The following is a 9,968-nucleotide window of genomic DNA, read 5'->3' as shown; positions in this document are numbered from 1 at the left end:
CCTACACGTAATTGACCTCCGAACCCAATTTTGGTTATCAAGGTCATTATTGGATTTTTAAAAATCTTTTCTTTTTTCAATGTTTTAAGTAAAATATTGGTGGCGACTCCATGAACTTATTTTCAAAACCATTAATTAAAGATTAGTCTGGTGTCCAAACATTCCTTAATTGATGAGACTTTTAAAAGGATGACTAAACCATAGGTCCCGAGATCAGAAATTTTCGGGGTAGCGACAATCGGGAGCGTCGTCGAGGCCGACGGCGCCGCGAGCCGTGCCGCTCTTAGGAATTTGGTTCCCTGCCTTGTGGAGGCGCTGAGCAGAGAGGACTGGGCCACCAGGAAGGGCGCGGCGGAGGCGTTGAAGAAACTTGCGGATTAAGGTATCCGTCTCTGACAACGCTCCACTCATTCCGGACGCTTCCAAAAACTCCGCTCGCGACGTCATCCTCTGGACTCGCCGCGGCACTCCCTTTCGCCCCCTCTTCGTCATCTTCGTAAGAATGATAATAATTCAATCCGGTTCATTCTTCGATTTATTCATTGAATCGAATCGAGTTTCATCGCTGTTTAGGAATGGTTTCATTGTTCAAGCTTTTATAGACTGTGATTTTAGCTTCTCCGCGTGTTTCACTTGGTAAGATGTCTTGATCATGTAGATTGACCCGTGAGTAACTGATTTCCAACTTAAAGTCGTCTAATAGCGAATTGTTAGATTTTCTGTGTGATTGGTGAGCGTTTGAAAAATTTATTGGAGTTAAAATTGATTTTGAAGTGAAATGATTAATATTTGTTTGGATTTTTTATTTTGAATTTTAAAAGTGATTTCATAAAAAAAATGTAGAAATGTTGATGTAACGCAAATTCTAGCTAAAGTTAGTGTATTTAGATATGCATTAATATAATTCATTTTGAATCAAAATGAATTTGCAGAATTGATTTTGAATAAATGTGAAGCTTCTTTGAATGTCAAAAGATATGAAATTAATTTTCTTATCGAATGTTATTTGAAAATTTGTTATCAAAATTGATCGAGTGTTAATTATAAATTTGGATAGATAATCCGATCATCTTGAACACAATGAAATTGATTCCAAAAATATTAGAAGAGGAATCAAACATACCCTTACTTCAGTGAATCCTAAACATGTAAATCTTTGTCTAAAATCACATTATCTCGAATTTCAACGTAATGTTAGATGATTTTAGGTGAATCCGAACATGCATAATAATTACTATAAAAATTATATTTAGTGTGATTTTTCATTAGTTTGTAAACATGAAAATTAAACTCTTTTATTAATAAGTATAGTGTTTGTTTTACAGGCCACACACTCGTTCTGATGGATTTGTTTACATGCTGATTATCATCATTAGGATTCATAGCATGCAGGGTTGTTTATTTCCATGATAGTAAACATGGGAAAAATCACATGGAGATGCATGATTGTCACCTATCAGTTTTGATGTTGCTTAATCTTGTCCTTTTGTAGTCATAACAGTGATAAATGATGAACCATGTTCTATACGTTTTTAAAATAATAAATTGAAATTAAATAAGAAACTATATAATATTCATATCAACCAAGGATTTATGATAAGATAAATTTATCTTTTGTTTTGAATGTTTATGATTTCTTGTTTTTCCTTATTGCTGCAGGTTGGGACGGTTGCTTTTGTTGCATTGACAGGACTGCTTGTATTTATGCTTTTCTTTCTGGCTGCGACCATAAATGCCATTGTCATATCGCTGCTGATGTCTTTGGCAGCAGCAGGAGGATTCTTGGCTCTTTTCTTTGCTTTGTTACAGCTATATACATCGGATCATTAACAGTTGCCATATTTTCTATTTCCGTTACCACATTTTGGCCAATTATGGCTATTCTGATAATCACAAGTAACAAGTTTTTTGGTCACCTCATCCTTTTTTCTCTTTCATTTTCCAGTGTTTTATGTCTGATTTTGTTTGCTATTACATTGTTATAATAACTTCCAGAATTTTTTTGTTTGCTCGTTGTGTGTTCAATAGTTTGAGTACACCACAGCAATAGATGTATATCTCTTCAACAAGATGTGCTTCTGAATAAGTTCTGACATGATATAAACTGCATCCTTTAGTTGCAATTAGGCAGATATTTCATCAGATCAGTGTAGAAAAGTAGTTTTGTACACTCAGTAAGATTTTGCATGTTCCCATCCTTGTTACTGCATGTATAGGCATTGATCAAGTGTAAGATAATTATTTTGCATATAATTGCACTGGCATTTTGTTGGGAACCAAGAATTTGAATTGAGAATGAAAAGAAAGATTTTATTCTTGATTGCAAAGGAACAAAGAATAAGAGAGGATACTCTCCTCCAAGAGTTTCCCTTTCACAAAGGTGTTAATGCTCAATTTACAAATGGACCCTTCTATCCTTCTTCCCCTATTTATATCTAATTATGCCCTCTAATTAACTAACTAGCTCATTAATACTCTAACTATCTTAACTAACTCCCCCTTTCATATACTCCTAATGAGCATGGATTATGTAATGGTTTATATGTTCACTATTAGGATTTTACTTCATTTGGCAGCTTACCAGTCAAACAGTAGCCATAGATCAACATTGCCTGATGTGGTGAATTCCATCCTTAGAATTTTAATAAACTATGGACTATTTTTGTGAACATGAAAGCCAACAGGGAGGTTCTATGGCATCACTAACTTAATTGTAACTGATTTTCTCCTCTTCATTCTAAAATATAATATCATGTAGATGTTTCTTTGATTAATTGTCGCAGTTGTTTTTTTATTTATTATTTTTTTATGGGTTAACACTACTGGACATGGAAATCACACTACAAGAAATTAATTAAATAGAGACTAATTTAGAGATCATATTTATATAGTCACTTTAGCAACTTATTTAAATACTATTTTAGAGATCGATTATAGTTGGTCTCTAATTCAATCTCTATTGTCATTAATATTTTTAATGTAATTAGAGACCAAACTTTTAGTAGCTAATAGTTTAAAAAATATTATTTATTTAATTAGATATAACTTTTTTGGTCTCTAATTAAAATATAATCAGAGACAAAATTTTTGGTCATTATTAAAACACTTTAGAAACCAATATTTTAGTCTTAAAGATGCACTAAAATTAGAGACTAAATTTTTTAGTTTCTAATTTAAATGTTACTAGAGACTATTTTTTTGATCACCATTGACTCAAATTTAGATACCATTTTTTTAGTATCTAATTGTTCTATATTAGAAACCAATATATTAGTCTCTAATAAAAATATAACAAGAAACTAATATTTCAGTCACTATTAAATTATTTGACACAAAAATATTTGGTCTCTAATTGAAATACACCAGTAAATAATAATTGATTTTTTAGTCACTATTAACTCATTTTAGATACTTTTTTAGTGTCTAATTATACTATATTAGAGACCAATATATCGATCTATGATAGAAATATAATATACAACTGATTTTTTAATTAATATTAATTTATTTTAGGTAAATCGAACTCTAATTAAAAAATAATAAAAATTATTTTTGTAATTACTGTTAACTCATTTTAAAAATTATTTAAGTATATAATTAAAATTAATAAAAATTAAAATATTAATATTATGTATGTAATATTTAAATTAGAAACACCTAAAATATCAAATATCTGCCACGCAAGAAATGGAGTTTAAGAGCTACTTAATAATAATTAATAAAGATAAATCTTTAAAAAAAATGAAACATTTACGTGTGGAGACGAAGAGCCTCCACGATTTGTTCTTATCCACGTGTAGAGTGTTCATGAAGACAGGTTTTTTGATGAGTGGAGCTCTGAGGCATTTTCGTGTAGAGAAAAGGGTCTCTATAAGACACTCACTCATTAAAGGAGCTTTGCAACTCTGTCAGCCTCATCGGTGTGGTGGCCGCGACCGTCGAACTCAAACACCTCCCCTCCGGCAAGGTGGTGGCGTGGACCCGCCTCTCCGTCAAGAAGAACGCCACACAAGCGTCCTCCATAAGCCTCACTTTCTGGGACGAAGAAGATTAAGGGATGGGAGTTGAATCCAGTAAGTTTAGCAAAGTTCATAGGAATTTCGAAATCTAAATTTAAAATATTTGTTATTAGTATTAGTGTAAATCAGGTAACGAAGTTGCACTTCAGAGGAGCAAGGATTTTCGCTGCTGTCATGAAGTGCCACTCTTTTTATGTTTTCCCTTTTTTCATTTCAAAGATACGTTGTGAAACTTTTGTTCACGGAAGATCTAAAATATTCAAGTATGATTTTTCTTCTCTTTTTCTTTTATTAGGGCTCTGCAAGGAATTTGCCTCAATCATGCACTTCAAGACTTAGCCCAAGGCTGGTAAGTTTGTGAATTAGTTTACCTTTCTACCTTTGCAATCCCTTCTTTGGTGTTACTAATACTTCTGATTTTTGAATCTGTACAATCTTGTAGTGCTTTTTCCCACAATATTTGGTGTCTCATATCACTACGCCAATCTTCTTTGTAAATGCGGCATACGACTCATGGCAGGTCAGATAATTCTATTGCTCAAGATATCAATTTATTTGTAGAATTTATTATTGAATTGGTCACGCTACACCTCTGATATTGACCTGGAATAAAAAGGGTAAAAACTTATTGTTTCTTATGCAAAATCATCTGGGATAGTATCATTCTACGTACTCTTCTTAAGATTTCCTGATTCACTATGAACAATTCCTACATCCTATCATCTTATCATTACTCAAATAAGGAAAAGAACATAGGAAAATACTTTCAAAACAGAGTGAAAAGATTTTTCTTCTAGTGTATAAAGCACAAAGGTATTAACAAAAATAATCTCATAAATTCCATAATATCCATAGAGATTTATGAATTTCAATTGAATAACCTGAAAATCAATAGAGATTTGCATGCAGCAATATGAACATGCCTTCCTTTCCTATTGTAATAAAAAGTTATGAATGAACTATAATCAATACACACCTGATAGTAGCTGCAGTTGTACTTTGTTGAAATTTGCATCATCAAGTTGTATGTGAATAACTATGATGTCTCTATTGTTTGTGATTCAGGGGAGGAATATGCCAAGGATGGAGAAAGGAAAGGTTTGGGTGGAATTTGCAACAAGCTAATGTTTCCTTCCATCATTTCCACCACTTTACTCATTGCAGTCGATTGGAAGGGTCGGTTTGTATGCACCACAAACTCACTATTGTCATTTTTCTCACCATTTCTTTATCACTTTGGTTTTTAATACATCGCAATTGAAACTCTTGGTTTAATTTTCAATGTGAGTTTAAGCCTCAAAGGATCTTTCTCTTCATATATGAACTTTTCAAGAGATCCATTAGGCATATACTCGTATATGAGAACTCTTTTGAAGCCTTCAAGACAAAATCCTAGTAAACTGACAATGTTAACATGAGAAGTCATGCTAATGCTAGCAACTTCATTGATGAATTCTTCTCCATCACCTTTTAATTTACTTAAAATCTTCACTGCCACAGGACTTCCATTTTGTAACCTCCCTTTGTATACACTACCATACCCTCCTTGGCCTAATTTGTATCTGAAGGAGTTGGTCATTTTCTTTACTTCCAAATAACTGTACCTTTTGGCTGAAAGGTGGCCATGTTGCTTCAGAAAATTCTCAATCATCAGGTAAGTGAGATTCTCCTTGTGGCCACAGTATCTTCGTAAGATGCAAGCCAAGACCATCAAAATTCCCAGTGCTCCACCAACAGAAGTAGCTGAAGGTTTATTTCATTAAGAAGTTAGGATGAGAAAAAAAGAAAAGTATACCCTGTAAGATAATGTATTTTCATATTGGCTTTAATGTAAAAAAAAGAAGTAGCTCTAATTAAAAAATAATAATAATTAACTTTTTAATTACTATTAACTCATTTTAGAAATTATTTAAGTATATAATTAAAATTAATAAAAATTAAAATATTAATATTGTTATAATATTTTAATTGAGTCAATCAATTAATAGAAATTTAAATTATTAGTAAACATCATAAACATTCAATTATATTCTATTTTACTTTATTTTTAATATTTTTTTAAAATAAATATCAATCTTTTTGATAATTATCAAAGCCCAATCAACTTATATTTTGTCTAACTTACCAAATCCCATTGTTAATTTTTAGAAATATAATAGGCAACTAATTTTTCACTCATTGTTAATTTATTTTAGATAAATTGGACTCTAATTAAAATACACTAAACATTGATATTTTTTTTTGTCATTGTTAACTCATTTTACAAATTGTTTTTTTAAGTATATGATTAAAATTAATAAGATTAAAATATTAATATTATATATGTAATATTTTAGTTTAGTAAATCAATTAATAAAAATTTAAAATATTAATAAACATCATAAATATTCAATTACATTATATTTTTTTACTTTATTTAAAAATAAAATAAATATCAATTTAATTTTATAACTATCAAAGCCTAATCATTAAATTTTTATTTTTAAACTTATAAAAACTCAAATTTGGATGGACATAAACATTGTTTTAGAGACAAATGGTTAAACAATTATTTTCTAAAATGTATTGCACAAATATATACTTATACAATTATATTATATTTTTATTTTTTTTAGAAAAAAAAATGAAATATTTGCGTGTTGAGATGAAGAGCCTCCATGAGAAGCACAAAATTACGCGTCAAGTATAGGAGTATTCACGATTTCTTCTTGTCCACGTGTGGAGTCTTCACGTGACCAATGAAGACACAATAAAAAGCATGAGAATGGAGCGTCTTATTAAAAAATAACGTGGAGTAACAGAAAAGATGCTTGTGTGGTATGAGTCTTCTCCATTCTAATTTCTCTCACTCTCTTTGTAATATTCATTTCTAATTCTCATTCTGCTTTTCTGTTTCACATTTATAATCAATAAGTTTACTCACACTTCATTCACTCATTTTTTAGTCTGCGCAACTCAACTTATTTGCTCAAACCCTCAGGTATTGTTTCTTCTTCTTCTTCTATTTCTACTCATTTTACTCAATGCTCAAACCCTATATTCTTTTTTCTTCTTTTTCTACCCATTTTACTAGATACATATTCACCTTGAGGTAATTTTTTCTTTTTTTATCTTTTTTTTTTATGTGATGATAATGGATATCGTGGATTCTTCTATAGTCTCGCTCTGATGCTTGTGCCATAGCCACTATCTCCTCAATTTTGTCGAGGTATTTTTCTCATTATTTGTGGTGCTTGAGATATTTTTCTCACTATTTATGATATATCACAATGTCTATTATAGTTGTTTACTTGTATTATTGAAATCATTGATATTCTTTTGTTAATTTTAAATTGTTATTGAGCTGTTTTTTCAACTTTTGAGTTTTGAAAGTTGTTTGGATTGATGTCTAATTTTTCTTATAATTGAAACCTTTAGTTGTTCTTAATTGTTCCTAACTTTCTGTATACAATTTCTATTGTTCCTAACCTTTAGTGTGGTGGCTTAAGTGGATTTATTAATGCCAGAAAAACCTTCAGTAACTAATACAGAAGGCCACCAGGCATTCTATAATTTTTTTCAAGAGGAAATTGCAAAGAATTTTTCGTATAAGATTGAGTAAAACACTTCCCTTGTAATATATTGATCTTGCTGGAGTCAACGGACCTACCTTAAACAGGAAAGTCTAGCTTAGCTCTATGTATGGTTTCACCGTTTCACGGATGGTCTGGGCAGAGTTTCTCTAGGTTCAAAGGAAGAATTGTAATATACAAAAATCATTTTATAAAATAACTGATCCTCCTATTCCTCTGTATGAATTTGGACTCGAATGCATACGTGAGAACAAAAGAAGTCACTTTAGAACAACTCTCGAAAGAAAACAAAAGCAAACTAATCTAATAATAATAATAATAATAATAATAATAATAATAATAATAATAATAATAATAATAATAATAATAATTGTGGATCGCTTTTATTTTTGTGTTAACAAACTTTTGGTTTAGGTTATAAATAAATCTAGAAATGAAAACGAGATTAAGTTCAATTATTTTGAAGCTGAATTCCAATATTCAATGACCAAACTCCAATAAGGTTCAAGCCACAGATATGATATTCACCTATGGTAAATCTTGAGGTTGATAAATTCGCTGTCTATCTCTGAATCTCAGATCCTATTCCTCTCTGTCCCCAACACCAAACACTTTTTTAACTTGTTTCTTAGAATCTAATTTTATTTGATTTTGCAACTTCCCTTGAGGTATGTCACCGGGTTATGATATATTAAAATGTTTGACCTATGTGGTATACCTTGTTTGAAATTTTTTTAGCAAACCAAATGTTAGGTACCTAAGAAATTTTGGTTTGCTAATTTATGTACTGCTTTGTGTGACAATCTTTGCCTTTTGTGTCCATTGTGTGGGTGCATGACTCTTATTGCTATATGACTATTTAAATTCTTGTACTGAATTTTGTGTGCCTCATGATTGCAGGAAATGGGGAAAATGCTTGATAAGAAAGAAGTTAGGTTTTCCAAGGAACCACCTTTATGTAATGAAACAATTACTATTGTTGTTCGAATGCTAGATGGTCATCATCTTAAACATCGCTTTCTCAAATAGATAGTGAGGATTGTATGTTTGGTGGATATTATTTGTAGTTTTAAAAAATTAAAAAATTTAATTACTTAATTTTCATGTTATTATATAGTGTATGATGACTTTTTGCATAATAGTTTAACATAGAATAAATATGTGAAGTAAATAAATAATTAATATTATACTTAAATAATTATTATGTTTTAGTAGAAAAATAATTGAAGTTAGGTATGTGGTGAATTTGAATAAAGAAGATAATAAATATGAAAGAAAATGGCATAAATAAGAAAGATGAATAAGGAAAAAATTTAGCGACTACTTTTTTTTTATTTTATATTATATCAGTCACTTTGAGTCATTGAAAAATGGGTCACTAATTCAATTATTTTAAAATTTGGTCACTAAAATAGTTACTTTAGAATTAGTTATTATATCAGTCACTAAGTTGATTATTACAAAATAAGTTGTTAAGTTAGTCATTATAAAATAGGTTACTAAATTAGTTATTATCAAAATTGGTATCTAAATTGGTTACTATAATATTGATAATTAAAATAGTCGTTATAAAATTGGTCAATGAGATGGTCATTAAAAATTGGTCAATAAATTGGTCATTATAAAATAAGTTACTAAGTTGGTCATTATAAAATTAGTCACAAAATCGGTCATAAAAAAATTAGTCATTAAATTAGTTTTTAAATCAGACTTTAGATTGGTAGATAAAATTAGCAACCAGTGGTTTAGCTACTTTCTATAATTGGTATCTAATTTAATCACTTATTGATTTAGTAACTGATTTTGTTAATTTAGAGACTAAAAATTTTGTCTCTAAAGACAAGTTTTCTTGTAGTGTCAATAGGAACCAGGCTGGATCGGATTCATTTACACGGTGTGGCTGGTAACTAGAAAGAGCTTTGGATTTGCTAAACACTCGTTGGGCGTGACTGGCTCTGCGATTTCATCTTACACTACTGCACGGCATGCACACCACCTGATACACACAAATTCAAAGTAGGGGATGATGATCACAAATGGAAACTTATGTACAAATCTTAAGCTACATGTGTGTTTGGGAATGACACGAGCTTCTGCTGGCTGGTATGAAGTCTTGTTCTTAGATCCTTCATAGTTTGTTTTCAATCCCTGTCTTTTGTTTTGTACTTATGAACTGATGGATGTTTTGATAAATAAGCCAGGTTATTGTGTGTTGTGTTTAAAGTTTGATGTTAATATAAAGCAGTGGCTTTTCTTCTGTAGGCCATCTAGTTGTCTGGCGTAGTACAACTTGTAGCCGATACGAAGTTACATTTGTGTGTAAATTATGTACTATGTTTCTGTGCCTTTATATTTGGATCTTTAGAATTTTTTGGTA

The 9,968-nt window shown here is 30.4% G+C and overlaps 1 long non-coding RNA gene and 1 pseudogene across 9 annotated transcripts; both read left to right on the top strand.

Annotated features, from left to right (window-relative positions):
* Positions 1-364: 364 nt before the first annotated feature.
* On the top strand, positions 365-9,968 carry LOC109805493 (uncharacterized; annotated as a pseudogene). Its single transcript, XR_014428134.1, has 3 exons — positions 365-496; positions 1,660-1,896; positions 9,463-9,968. The product of XR_014428134.1 is annotated as an uncharacterized LOC109805493 (transcript).
* Positions 3,798-8,700, top strand: LOC145949720 (uncharacterized). 8 transcript variants are annotated; one of them, XR_014428140.1, is made up of 8 exons: positions 3,799-4,073; positions 4,315-4,368; positions 4,462-4,539; positions 5,085-5,195; positions 5,520-6,836; positions 6,965-6,999; positions 7,178-7,227; positions 8,492-8,700. It is a non-coding gene; the product is annotated as an uncharacterized LOC145949720 (long non-coding RNA). The 8 variants fall into 8 exon arrangements; XR_014428138.1 differs by having other exon boundaries at positions 3,807-4,073; positions 5,520-5,768; positions 6,635-6,836; positions 6,965-7,227; XR_014428137.1 differs by having other exon boundaries at positions 3,807-4,073; positions 5,520-5,817; positions 6,635-6,836; positions 6,965-7,227.

The sequence above is a fragment of the Cajanus cajan genome, chromosome 7 (genome assembly GCF_000230855.2).
Source record: "Cajanus cajan strain Asha chromosome 7, NIPB_CcT2T_4, whole genome shotgun sequence".
Classification (NCBI taxonomy): Eukaryota; Viridiplantae; Streptophyta; class Magnoliopsida; order Fabales; family Fabaceae; genus Cajanus; species Cajanus cajan.
This window is presented reverse-complemented; position numbering and strand designations above follow the sequence as displayed.